General features: G+C 36.5%; 1 protein-coding gene across 3 annotated transcripts in view; it reads left to right on the top strand.

The window, feature by feature from the left end:
* Positions 1–13,471, top strand: part of LOC150106175 (uncharacterized) — a 255,223-nt gene that overhangs the window by 145,059 nt on the left and 96,693 nt on the right. For all 3 annotated transcript variants that reach the window (XM_090394522.1, XM_090394523.1, XM_090394524.1), the window contains one exon: positions 6,181–6,416. The gene's annotated coding sequence lies outside the window, so the exon portion shown is untranslated. The remainder of the gene's footprint in view (positions 1–6,180; positions 6,417–13,471) is intronic.

Here is a 13,471-nt window from a genome sequence, read left to right on the forward strand (position 1 = left end):
ATATGACCTCATCTCGACTACTGCCCAGATTTGGACACCTCGGTTCCTTCTTGATGGGGAGGAGGTGGAGAGGATCCAGAGGCGAATGATTAAGGTGATAGCAGGTCTATGGAATGAACCATATGAGAACAGGTTGAAGATTTGTGGGTTGCAGAAACTAGTTGATAGGCGGAAAAGGGGAGATATGATTGAGACATTCAGATTGCTAAAGGGTTTCTATAAGATTAATTCAGAGGATATTTTTGAGATCAGGACTGGTGGTGGGACACCTATGGAAGCTGGGCAAGAGTGTGGTTAGCAGGGGTGTTAGAGCTGGGTTCTTTACTTTTAGATTGGTAAATGAGTGGAATAAGCTGCCAGAGTCTGTTGTGGGTGCTATGACGGTGAGCGAGTTCAAGGCAAGGTATGATAGATACTGTGAGAATGTCGTATAGTTGTGTGGACATGATGTTTAGGGTCTCTCTCGATGAGTCTAAGGACTCCCTGGAGTCACCCGTAATAATAATAACCCAGAAGAAACTTCTGACATAAAAGGAATTAAGAAATCCTAAATTAAGAAATACATAAAGCAATCAAACAAATGAAAAATAATAAAGCACCAGGCATAGACAACATTCAAAAATAACTTCTAGAAAAAGGGGAGAAAGCATAATAAATTACCTAAGTAAACTGTTCAACAAAATACTAAAGAAAGGATATTTACCAACAGAATGGAGAACAGGCCAGATCATACCCATCCACAAAAAAGGAGATGTCAGATCCTGCACTAACTGTAGACCTACCACTCTAAGCCACTGCTATAAAATACTCATCAGGATTCTTCAAAACAGACTTAAACATTTCTATGAAGAATCGATGGAAGAAGAGCATTTGGGATTTAGAAATAGCAGAAGTACAATAGATGCAATTTTCACATTAAACAGATTAGCAGATCTTATGAGAGACAAAAATAAAAAAAACTCTACTAATGTTTTATTGACAACAAACAAGCTTTTGACTCAGTAAACAGAAGCAAACTCATTGAAATTCTAGAAAACATGAACCTGAAAACAAAGGGTTTGACAAATACCTATTAAATTGTATCAAGAATTGCTATTCAGAAACACAAACAGTTGTGAATTACAAAAACATAGAAACAGATAAATAATTATTAAGAAAAGAGTTAGGCAAGGCTGTCCATTGTCACCATATTTATTCAACCTGTACCTAAAGAAGTAATAGACAAAGGACTACATGTGTGTCAAGGCATAACTGTAAATGGAAGAAATATAGCACATTTCAAGTATGCTGATGACATAGATAATACTATAGACAGCCAAGAAAAATTAGAAAATATCCTGACCAAGCTCCATCAAACAAGTAACAAATATGATATGAAAATCAATTTTAGTAAAACAAAACTAATGCTAATAGGAAGAAAAATGGAATCAATCCAAATGAAAATAGAAAACAATAATATAGAACAAGTAAAGCAGTTCAATTATCACTGAAGATCTAGGCTATTTTGAAACCATCAAACAGAATCAACAATGGGTGAATAACAATGGACAGACTACAAAAAAATATGGAACAATAAAAGATTAAGCAAAGAACCCAAATTAAAGATTTATAAAACAATGATAATTCCCACAGTACTCTATGGCTCAGAATGCTGGATCTTAAGGAAAAACGAAATGAATAAACCCAATGCTTTTGAAACGAAAAGCCTAAGAAAAATCAATCGAACAAACTGGACAGAAAGAAAAACAAATGAAAAAGTCACAGAAGAACTTAACTTTAAAGAAACAATAATTACAGCACTAAAAAAGAGAGCCAACTAAGCTGGTTTGGACATGTTTCAAGAATGAACCCATTAAGACTACCAAATATTACTGAAAAATAGAGCCAAAAGGCTTCTCTTCGGCGATGCAGAATTATTCAAATTAAGTGGATATTGAATCCAACATTATTTCTTAGTCGAATAGAGAAACTACAAGAGTTTCATGCCAAGATTTTGCATCACCGAAGTGAAGAAGCCTTTTGGCTCTATTTTTCAGTAATTTTTAGTGCCTTTTGTAATATGACACCTTGTTTAGCAACTCGCATAGTAAAGTATAAGTTCCACATCACTTCTTCCTGAGTATTCTTGGTCTGGCTCCCACTGATGAGACCTCAAAAAAGTCGAAACCGATCTGGGTGGTGATTTTCCCACCATAATGTATGACATCATACATCTCCTAGGAGATGTGTTTTACATTATGGGAAAATACTAAGGACAATGATCGGAGCTTAATCCACCTTTACTACAAGTTTCCCTGTCATGTAAGGTCAGCTTATGCTTATATCTGCTGAAACTTTTATAGTCTCTATATATTCGGCATGAAACTCTTTTAGTTTCTCTATTCGGCTAAGAAATAATGTTGGATTCAATATCCACTTAATTTGAATAACTACCAAACATATTATTAAATGGTAAAATTGAAGGACAGCCCAGCAGAGGAAGACAAAGAAAGAAATGGATTGACAACATTTGAAAGCACCAACTTAAACTCTATAATAGAACTTCATAAAAAGACAGCAGACAGAAAGAAATAGCAAAAATTTGTCTTTGAGGAACTCAACCCACCATGAGCAGAAGAAGAAGAAGAAACGGGAAGGTAACCTTGCAGAAGGTGTAGAGATGAATAATAAAATATCAGGACTGTATCATGTTTATTAGGAGAATAGACTGAGGGAACGCAGACTGCAGAGTTTGGTGGGTAGAAGGCGAAGAGGAATATGATAGAGACATGTACGCTGTTGAACGATTATCCTATTAACATGGAGAACTTTTTTCATATGGTAGAATGAAGAAAAAGGAGCAAGGACAATGGCCATTCCTGGAAATTGTAAAAGGTGGTGAGTAAAAGGGTAAGAAATAAGTTTGAATGGAAATTGGTAGCAGCATGAAATGCTTTACCTGAAAGGGTGGTGAACGTGCACAGTGTGGATGAATTTAAGGAGTGATATTATAAATTTTGTGTTGACCTCCCACAGTGAGTCTTGTGTCATCATGGAGGTCAGGAAGATAATAAAAATAAAATAATAAATTAGGAATTAATAGATTGATACAATAATGTTTCCCATAGATTGTTGATGTTCAGTATAAATTTGTGTGATGTAGAAAGGTCTCGCAGCTCTGTTTATATAATTGTGCCATAAGGGACATTTCTATAAAGTCAACTGAATAAATATTTGTAGAACAAGTGATAAATTAGTCAAAATAAAATTGCTCTATAAAATACTGTTCAACCCACTAGAGCTGATACTGAGTCAGAAATAAAACAGATGATCCACCATAAGCCAGTAATCATGCTCTATTGTTTTTGGTATTGATTAAAATAGACATATACATTAAAAAATGTAAATATTATGAACAATTTCTGCATTCTCTAAAACCAAGCAGATCTCTTTTTTTCCCATCCAATAACTTTCTTTATGCATATACAGTTTAAATTTCAATAGAGTTGAAGTTGTAATTTTGAAGTAACCGATTTTATCTTTCGATGTTAAAGTCAGTGCTGACTGACAGGTATCAGAGAGTTGTGTATGATGGGGCAACATCAAGGAAGCAGAAGGTCACAAGTGGGGTTCCACAGGGCTCGGTACTGGGAACTGTATTGTTCAATCTTTATATCAATGATATTGTCAATCTTGTTTTCATCTAAATAATAACTTGGCAAATGTGAAACTAAAAATTGAATTGAACAACACTATATTTCCATATAATACATTCCCTAAGTACTTGGGAGTCACACTTGACTGTTTTCTCACTTTCCGACATCATCTTTCAAACTTGGCATATAAACTAAGGACACATAATAATATCCTACAGAGACTCTGTGGCACTACCTGGGGTTCTAGAGCCTCTACTCTTCGGACAACAGCCCTTGCTTTGGTATTCTCAAGTGCTGAATATTGTGCTCCTGTGTGGCTAAATAGCCCTCACAAGGATTATCAATTCTCAATTGAACAATACTTTAAGATTAATTACAGGCTCTATTAGATCGACCCCAACATATTGGTTACCTCTTTTAGCAGGCATTATTCCTACAGAACTACGTAGATTGAATTCTTTAGTCCGTGAATTCCAAAAAATTGCTGGTAATCCGAACCTACCTATTCATCAGGATCTCCCAACTCTTAATGTCAATAGATTGAAATCTCGCCATCCATCACTACAAGCAGCAGCAGAACTAGTGCTAAATAATTTTAATCCTTTATCAAAGTGGGAAGAAACATGGAAGGAAAATACGAAAGAACATTTGCATAACATCTTTAAAGGTGATCAAATCAACACAGGATCAGATCTACCTTGCAAAACATGGACGGTACTAAATAGAATTCGGACAAATCATGGCCTATGTGGAGATACTCTCTATAAATGGAACAGACAAACATCTCCAGAATGTGACTGTGGTGCTCCACGACAGACTATGCAACATATTGTAACAGAATGCATCTTCCGTGCTTATCAGAATGACTGGAATGACTTTTTACAAGCGCCTCCTGAAGCTGTGACCTGGATTACGAACTTAGATCTGAATTTATAATGATATACATGTTTATTTTCCTTATTATAACATATTAAGACTTTTACTTTTAACTCTTATTTTAATTTTCCAACTTCTTAGATTAGATCTGTGTTTTCTTCAAAGTTTTAACTTAAAATATTTTAAATTCTTCAATTTTGTTAATATATAATGACATCATGATTCTCTTTTTTAACATCATGTTTTTGCCATGAGCTATGTATGTATGTATGTGTCAGTGGATTGCAAGGGGACGTTCAGTTGTTTGCGGATGATGTGAAGTTGGGAAGGGTTATCAGTAATAGTTCAGATGTGGCAGCCCTGCAAGAGGATTTGAATAAACTAGACAGATGGGCAAATAAATGGGGGTGTCGGTTCAATGCAGCAAAATGTAAAGTCTTGAGGTTATATGGGAGGATGCATACTCAATTGGAGGAGCTGTACTGGAGGAGGTAGGGGAGACAAGAGATCTGGGGGTGATGATTGAAAGAAAACTGAAATTCAGGGAGCATATTGCAAAGGTGGTGAAGGTAACTCAGAGGATTGCTGCAATACTGAGAAGGACGCTGACCTGCAGAGATAAAAGAGTGATCATTCCATTGTATAAGACCCTGATCAGACCACACTTAGACTATTGTTCTCAGATTTGGTCACCAGGATTTGAAGGGGATAAATTAACCGTGGAAAGTGTACAGAGGCAGATAACAAAGATGGTTTTCAGGACTGTACAATATGAGTTATGAGGATCGACTGAGGGAATGTGGACTGCAGAGTTTGGTGGATAGAAGAAGGAGAGGTGATATGATCGAGACTTTTAAACTGTTGAGAGACAATTACAGGGTAGACATTGGAGAGTTCTTTCACTTGGTGGAACGGCAGGAAGGAGCGATGACAAGGGGCTATCCCTGGAAGTTATGAAAGGAGGCAGTGCTCAAGAGGGTGAGGAGTGGTTTCTTTGCATGGAGGGTGGTTGAACCTTGGAATGCATTGCCTGAGAGAGTGATTGGAGTGGGAACGGTTAGTGGGTTCAAGAAGTGGTATGATAGACTTTCGTTTTCCTAAAAACGACCTCCCACGATGAGTCTTTTGACTCCATGGAGGTCTGGTTAATAATAATAACTTCCTTCAGTTCCTGTTTCCTTTACCAAGTAAAATGTAAACATTAAAAATAAAAAAATCTGTATTACAACTCTTTCTCTCTCTCTCTTGCTGGAAAACAGTTCCCTCTTAAGACTTAAGTTTTTTCCTTTTAGAAAAGGAGAAAAGTGAATGAACATGATTATTTTCTAATCTGTCACCGAAAAAGATTACGGAGGAATCAACAGAGAAAGGAATGAAAAAATTGGAGTGTCATATAACAATTATTTTTTCTACTGAATGTTTCTTTCGGGTGTTTGTTAAAATGCTGCTTTAAATCACCTTTTGTTCTATTTGATTTTTGTTTCATACTATTTTACTTGAAACACTCACTGAATTAAAAGTTTTGTGCAGACATGATGCCCAGACAAATAACTTGATGAACAAAATTGTAACTTTTATGCATTACTTCTTTTAAGTAATTGTTTCAAAAATTCTTGGCTTTTAATTACTAGGCAATGAAAGTTAAATTCAACTTTTATAAATCTTTTAGAATCCTGCCCACTGACCTCAAGTTCTTAAATGAAGTCTTCATCTGTTCTTCAGAGTTTGGAGCCTCTTCAGTGTCCACTGGATCCACGTTGTGGCAGTGTGCTTTTGGAAAAATTCATTAGTACTTTCAATATTAATGAAGTTAAATCTGTAGACCAGGCATCATCTCTTTTCCATGCTAATATATCTTGTGCTTCCATTAATATGTTTGATCACATATGAATAGGACATGTAAAGGTAAGCACCACTTTAATTCAAAATAAATTTTGATATAACTTTACATTTTAATACAATAGTGTTGATTTCGTTGAAGTTTTTTTTTAAATGATTCTGTCATTAGAGCTATGTGTTCACTCTTGTAAGTATTCTCATGTCTATTGCCCTTTCAGTTGTTTTATTTGTAACCACACCACACTTAAATCTGTAAGTTAAAATTAGCTTAGTCATGTATACTGCTAGTTATTGTGTGTTGTGTGATTTATCTTTTATTCCATGTAAATATTATTATTATAGGGTTTCTCCATGGAGTGAGTCATTGTGAGAGAGACAATCTATCTACTCAATCTATCATACCTCTCTTGGAACCCATTCCACTCATTCACAACTCTCCAAGCAACAAATCTGGTCCTAACACTCCCACCACTCCCCTGCATCTGTCCTATAAAATCCATTAAGCAACTTAAATGTTTCTATCATATCCCCCTCATTTTCTTCTATCAACCAACTTCTGCAATCCACACTCCTCAGTTTATCCTCATATGGAATATTCACAAGCCACTCACCATCTTGGTCACTCACCTCTAAATCCTCTTCACCGCTTCCTTATCCCCAAGAAACCCAGTGAAACATACTTGAGCACAGTAGTCCAGATGTGGGCATATCAAGGCCTTACAAAGAGGAATAACAACTTACTTATCCCTACTTGTTAATGTGTTCTTCAGTAGCCAAGTAATCTTATGGGTTACCTTAGCAATATGTCTTCTGCACTTTAACTCTCTGTCTACCACCACCACCACCACCCTTAAATCTCTAGCTTCATCTGTTTCATGGAGTACAGTGCCAGCAATGTGATACATGACTTGTAATCTATTTATCCCGAAATGCATAACATTACATTTCTTGACATTAAACTTGCACGCATTAATTTTTGCCCATACTGACAGCCTATTTAAATCATCCTGCAAGCACTCCACATCGTCTTGATTAACAATTACACTACCTAATTTCACATCACCAGCAAACAACTGAAGATTTTCTTTCAGAGTTATTTCCTATATCATTTATGTACAAATTAAACAGCAATGGTCCCAGCGCTAAACCTTGTGGCACACCACTAGCCTCTGTTTTTGCCTCGATTCTACTCCTCCATATACCACTTTTTGTTATCTGTCCAGCAGCCTCCCTCTTATCCACTTAACCAGTGTCATATCATCCCCATTTGTTCTAATTTGAATAACAGAGTTCCATGTGGTATTCTGTCAAATACTTTTGCAAAGCCCTGCAAAATCATAACGTAGCCATTTCCTTTATCCTACTCGGCTGTTACTCTGTTATAAAAAGTAGTAAATTACTAACGCATGACCAACCCTTCACAAAGCCATGTTGATCCTCATACAGTATCATATTTTTATCTACCCATTCTTGAATTCTGTTTTTAACCAATTTTTCTAGTACTTTTACCACCATACCTGAGATACTGATTGGTCTCTAATATGCTACTACAGTCTTAGAACCTCCCTTATGTAAAGGAATTATTTTGCCTGCTTTCCACTTCCTTGGAACTCTACCAGAGCTGACACTTAAAGAGCCTAGTTAAAGGCATTGCCAGTTCCCTTGCACATTCTCACAAAACCCTAGATGATATCACATCTAATTCCACAGTGCTATTTAAATTAAGTTTCTGCAATATCCTAAGAACCTCCAATTCATCCACCTCTGTTCCCACATTAGTGTCTATCACATAGGTTAAAGCAGTAACGTCACTATGATGATATACCCTTGCAGAGCAGTCACTCAGTAACTACAATTTTATGTACTTCTCTCTCCTTGCGACCATCATCACTCATTAAGGTTAATCTTTCATTGTCATTCTTCTGTTTGTCACATAACATAAGAACTCTTTGGTATTTCCTTTGGCCTGCTCAGCTAGATTCCTCTCATAATCTAATTTTGCCTTACTTGCCATGCTAGTCACCTTTCTGCATGAGCCTTATACTGTTCATGAGTTTGCTGGTTACCTTTATCTTTATTATGTGACACCTCCAGGGAGTCCAAAGACTCATCGAGGAAGGGCATCTACTCTACAACTCTCCGTCTCCACCACTACATCATTTACACTAATGGCATCTACTGCTGACCACCATCTACTTTCACAGACAATCACAAACATCCATTCCCACAGCCTTTTGGCTGGATAGGCTAACCACTCGACCAACCAACCCAGCTTTTTCTTCTTCTGCAACTTGTGCTTAATGATATTCCTCATCCATCTAACTCCTAATCAATTAATCCTCCTTACCCTACATATACAATTTAATACTGCTTCCTCTTGTTGTGTCGGAAAAAGAGCTGACTCACTATTTGTAAGCCATCTTGTTTCCGACTCAACACGCAGTGATGATTAGACCTAAGGATAAGGACATGCTTATGCCTCCAGAGAAAGGGCTAAGAGAGAGTATTGTATATATATTCACTCAAAAGTGTATCAAACCGACTGAGATTGTTAATATTAAATAAACAGGAAATCTGTATTTAGAATTAATAATGTCTGTGTAAATAAGCAAAGGGAAATTGTGTCTCAGGACCGAAATTGTTATTATTAAATGTGCGAGAGATCTATGTATTAAAACCATGTCAAAACAGTTCAGAGTTGGGGTGACCAATCGGCTGTGGCTAAGAGTATGACATAGTCACCGAGAGAGGGTGTTCGCATTTGTAATATAAGGCGCGGCTCGAGACTCAAACGATCTCTCTCATTTTCTGTTCCTGTGTTCCCGTCCAATCCTGGATAGCTACGGAAGCTTGTTGCCGGTGCCCAGCAACAATCTCTCAGTTGCTGTTGTACCGAGTCGAATAAAGCCACCAAAGGAATGAAGTCAGAATTCCAGTAAAGAGCCGTTGGTAAGCTATGCCAACGTGAAGTCAGCAAAGGGCAACCTTCGAAGATAGTGGAAGTAAGTCACTGATGCCATAGAAACACGTGGTGAGAAAATATGGAAGTCTTGCATATCGGAAGTGAAAGCGTGGAGGGAAGTCACGGAAATCCCATGAAAAGAACAAGATGGTAATGTACAATTTTTCATTCTCATTATAGAATTGTAATCGTAAAAGGAATAGGAGCCAAGGATTTAAGGAGCTCCACACATTAACTTACCCATAGTCCTGAAAAGACTGCTTGGACTGATCTGATAGTATCAAATAAGCTGGTGCCACTCTAAGCTTGTGCTGAGAAGGGAACCTAACCTTTGAACTGTTTGTCAGGAAGAAGTTATATGATATAATGTTAGATATTAGCCTGAATTTTAATTAAGTTGTGGGGGTATAGAGCTTGAGCACGAATTAGAATATTTTTCCATGTTAAAATACAAGACGGAATGCCTCTGACATACTTTGTATAAAATTTGTATATAATTGTGCTTAGAAAATGAGCACTGAGTAAACCTGTATGGAATAATCGAGTCTGAACATAATAATATAACAGAGATATAGGATTGTTTCATTTAAACATAAGAATTGAAATTTTGGATATCTTAACCTAAAGAAGGGGGGGGGGTTCAGACTCTCTAGCATTGAAATTATTACTTAAAGTGTATCTATGCAAGTGTTTATAATAAATGTATTTCTTTATATCAAAGTTCATGAGTCTGTTGTCTCTGAGATTGAATTACCACTTATAAAACTTTCGGACCTGTATGAGTGAAGGTGGAAGCAATTTACGTAAGAAAGAAAAGGGGGGGAGCCATGACTGCATATCACGTGATCCCTTTGTTGTTTAGCGTTATATATTTGAGTATCAGAATTTAGTTCCATTACCTCCAAACTACTACTCCTTGATAGAATATTCCTCATGTTTTAAAATCTCCTAAGTCAAGACCGCATGGATACTCCCCATTTGGAGGTAATGCTGTCACCTTGGTTATGGATAGCCCTTCTGATCCTGATCAGGTCCAATATTGTACCACCCTTAGTCCGTCCATCACATGTTGCTTTAAGTAATTATCTCTTAGCAGGTGTATAAATTCTATTTCCCTCCTTGCAGTCTATATCTCCATAGTTCAAGTCCCCCATAATAATCACTTGACCTTTTGCATTGTACTAATTTGGCGATACATGTCTTCCAGATCATCTGTTGAACTTCTTGGCCAATAGCAACAACAAACTGTATATTTTTTTTCTTAGTGGCCTTTATCTCACACCATATTTCTTTAAATGAACAGCCACTGTCCTACCTGTCTCCTATTCTTTTTGGTTACAATTCATCCGATATCATCAACAGTACTGCTCCCCCATTCTATCTTCTCTGTCTTATCTGAAAATACTAACCCCTCACATTCAATCCCTGTAACGACATCATCTGCTGTTAGCCAAGTCTCAGTAATGCCTATAACTTTTGGCAATGTTGCACTAACCAATGTCAAAAAATTTTCCCTCTTCTTTCTGATACTTCTGGCATTAGTATATATAAACTGCAGCATGCCTTTAGTCCCCCACTTTTACCTTCTGAATTGAGTGCTCTATTCAAAATTTTCGCTTAAGAGACTAGATTCTTCACTTTGTCATTCTTACTCACTCGATTCATGGGTGCCTTTACACTTGCTTCCATCCTGATTGCTTAAGTTTCCCTGAATTTGTACTTCAGCATGCTCAGTAAACAAAGCTCTTGCCAGACACCTAACACAAAAACCATTTAGATACAGTTCATCAGTATTGTATAAATCCTTCTTTCCATCAAATGGAGACCATAATCCACAAATTCTACATCATTCAGTTTGCACAATTGATGCATTGGCTATTATTTCCTTCCTCCTCAGTTCGTCTCTATCATAACGTGGTAAGAGACTTACAATCTTTATCTTGCTCTTAAGTTTTGCCTCTTCTAACAACCCCTTTACATCCTCCCTCCTAGAATACTTCTCACCTCTGAAATCATTTGTGTAACAAGACAATCATTTTCTTTGACGTACATTTTTGCATCTGGATGGTGTGGCTAATATCCTGAATTTTTGCACCTGGGAATTTTAGTTCCTTTTTTAACACATCTTTCAATTATTTTTGTTTATCCTAATTTTTTTTTATTAATTCAGCTTTTCATTTGATGATCTTGTCTGCATATTAAGTTATTTCAGTTGTCTTACTTGCTTTTACATTTCTTCTCCGGTTTCTCCTTGTAGAACAGTTTTATGTGTTTGCATTTCATCTTGTATCTCTTTAGTTTTTATACTAGGTTCATTATTGGTAATTTCAACTGATGTTTTTCCATCCTTATTTGACTGGGAAAGTGGCTCCTGCAGTTCTGGAATTTTGGGGATAATTTGGTCATACATTTTATTTGATTTTTCCAAGTATAGTTTGTTTAAAGTGCGATATTTACTAGACTGAATTTGAATATCCAGGAACTGTTCTTTATACCTCTCTTATATGTATGCTGTTCTAATTGGCTTTGCCAGTGCTCCCAATCTTTCAGCAAAAGTTCTAAAAGGACAGGTGTTAATGCAGTATTCAGAACTTTTACATTTCTGGCAGGGTTTGAGACTGATTAGGGATATCTCTGATCTCCATGCAGTTGAAACATTCAGATTTGGGGCAGCTGTCATGCAAGTAATTATATGTATGCTGTTCTAATTGAGACAGTGCAGGCACTGCCTCTTCACCCCAGAATAGTTTACCATAACTGGGCTTGTACCAATGTTTACAAAATCTGGTGTTGCCCTCTTCATATCCATTGTGAAGATAACCTCACCAGAAAACCAGTTTAGATCCTCACTTGATAAACTCTTTCATATGTTACTGATTTTACCCCATTTCAAAATGTCTATATAAGAATTTCATTACTATTCTCTTTTATATTCCATTGGAAATGTTGATTTTCACTATTTTAACCTGGCATCTCACCATCACAGGAATTACTGTGCTACCTTTGAATGTAAAAAGCTTGTAACAGTTTATCCCTTATTTTTACATCTTTCACTACAATTAAGTGTTTCCCCTCTGCTGTACAGTGTAAAAGAATAAATCTTACTAGCAGCAACTAGCTCTTAAAAAACCTTAGTCACCTGTCTTGCTTCTTCACATCCTGGAATTTTAATTCGTGGTGTTTGCATCCTTGGTGGATTGGCACCAGTATCTCAAGGGGGGGGTGGGACTAAAGCTTCTGTTTGATTGCAAGAGTAAAAACCTTTCGCTCATAAGACTGAGAATTAATCACATGATATAGAAACATATCTACACCACTAGCAAATGTTATATTTGAGACACTATAAAATTGCGGCTGTGATACCATCAAAAGTAATCTTGTAATGCAGATATTAATTGCACTACACCAATCTTAATATTTACTTAAATGCAATCAGTGTGAGTGGGGGTGAAACCATCACTAGCACTAGTAAAATAAAATCAAAGTAAAAAACAAAGGAAAGAAAATGTTGCTGAAATTGGCGATGTCATCAATGGGAGCCAGACCCACGAGAGATACCAAGGTCGAAGTAATGCAGAAGTCATATATTACCCATATACAAGCAATCAAAAAGTGTTGCACTTAATACTGTAGATTAGAGATAGATGTTTGAAGTTTTTTCTCTTTGTTACACTAAATTAAACATGCTAAGAAATTCTTGATTTAATCCTTCTAAGGCACTTTTTTACTGTGTCAATCCACCTACTTCTTGTCTTCCTCTGGGTGTTTTACCTACCATCCTGGCAAAGAACACCTGTTTAGCTAATCTTTTGTCTCCCATTCTGTGTAAGTGGCCTTACCACCTGAGATTGGCCGTGCTAACATATTCCTGGATACTAACAATGTCAAGTTCCTTCCTAATATCATTGTTTTAAATATGATACTTCCATCAATGCAATCTGTTCAGCCCCTAATCTTTCTCAGGACTCGCATAGCTGTGATCTCTAGCCTTTGGATAAGTGTTTTATTTCTAACTCAGCTCTCAGATCCATAAATTAAAATTGGTTTGAACACTATTTTGTATTCAGCTAATTTGGTGTTTTGATTAATTTTTCTCTTATTCCATATAAACTTATTCTGTTCAGTTCGGTGATATCTCTCCTGGGTCTGACTTTGTTGA

Source organism: Typopeltis vanoorti, chromosome 6, assembly GCF_054136105.1.
Source record: "Typopeltis vanoorti isolate ZY-2024b chromosome 6, IOZ_Tvanoo_1.0, whole genome shotgun sequence".
Lineage (NCBI taxonomy): Eukaryota > Metazoa > Arthropoda > Arachnida > Uropygi > Thelyphonidae > Typopeltis > Typopeltis vanoorti.